This window comes from Orycteropus afer, unplaced genomic scaffold, assembly GCF_000298275.1.
Source record: "Orycteropus afer afer isolate SDZICR_OR568_19922 unplaced genomic scaffold, OryAfe1.0 scaffold00163, whole genome shotgun sequence".
Taxonomy (NCBI): Eukaryota; Metazoa; Chordata; class Mammalia; order Tubulidentata; family Orycteropodidae; genus Orycteropus; species Orycteropus afer.
This window is the reverse complement of record NW_006921750.1, coordinates 1,455,243-1,456,205: the sequence shown is the minus strand read 5'-3', so window position 1 is coordinate 1,456,205 and position 963 is coordinate 1,455,243.

Below are 963 nucleotides of genomic sequence, written 5' to 3'. Positions count from 1 at the left end.
GTTTGTTCCCCAGCCACCGTGCACAGTCCCTGCAGTCCCTGGCTAACAGGGTGATTTTTAGGTTAATTCTTAGGTCCTACCACCAGTTGGGAATCTCCAAGCCACCTGTGCCATCAGGGTCACTCAGGGTGCTGTCAGACCTCAGCTCCATATGTCTTCTTTTTTTGGTATTTTCACGCAAATTCTTCTGCTAGTTGGGGTTTAGTCCACTTCTGTATCCTTCCTTTCAAGGCTCAGGGGTCCACAATTATCTTTTGTGTCTGTGTTAATTGGTTTCCCTTTTCTTTGTTGAAGAGGGTCTATTCAGTCCTCTTGCCTAGTCCACCATCTTGCCGGAACTCCAATACTCACCTTTCTTAACTCTAGAAGGAGCTCGGATTCTTCTCTCAGAGTCTTCAGACAGGGTGCTTGTCAGTAGATTTCGTCTCCTAGAAAGGCAGTGAAGGACAGCAGGAACCATATAAGAGTCTGATTCTGCCATTAACTGACTTTATAACACTGGGCATCTTACTCAACCTTTCTGGGTTTTAGTTTCCTCACCTGTAAAATGGGAACAATAGCATCTGCCAGTTTGCTACCTGGCCTGAGATAATGATCATGTGAGATTATGTGAACTATATACTGTTTTGATCACAAAGTATCATTGGACAAAAAAGATGTGAATCTGAAGACTCAAGTTCTTTAGAAATGAGCCTTGCTGTGCACAAACCATATATAAACATACATCAGAGATATTGTGGGTCCAGACTACCACAATAAAGTGAGTATCACAATAAGGAAGTCAAACAAATATTTTGGTTTCTCCATGCATATGAAAGTTTTGCTTATACTATACTTTGGTTTATTAAGTGTAATCAATTAATATCATTATGAAAAAGTTTGAAATATTATGAGAATTACCAAAATGTGGCACAGAGACTCAAAGTAAGCACATACTGTTGGAAAAATGGCCCTGACTGACTT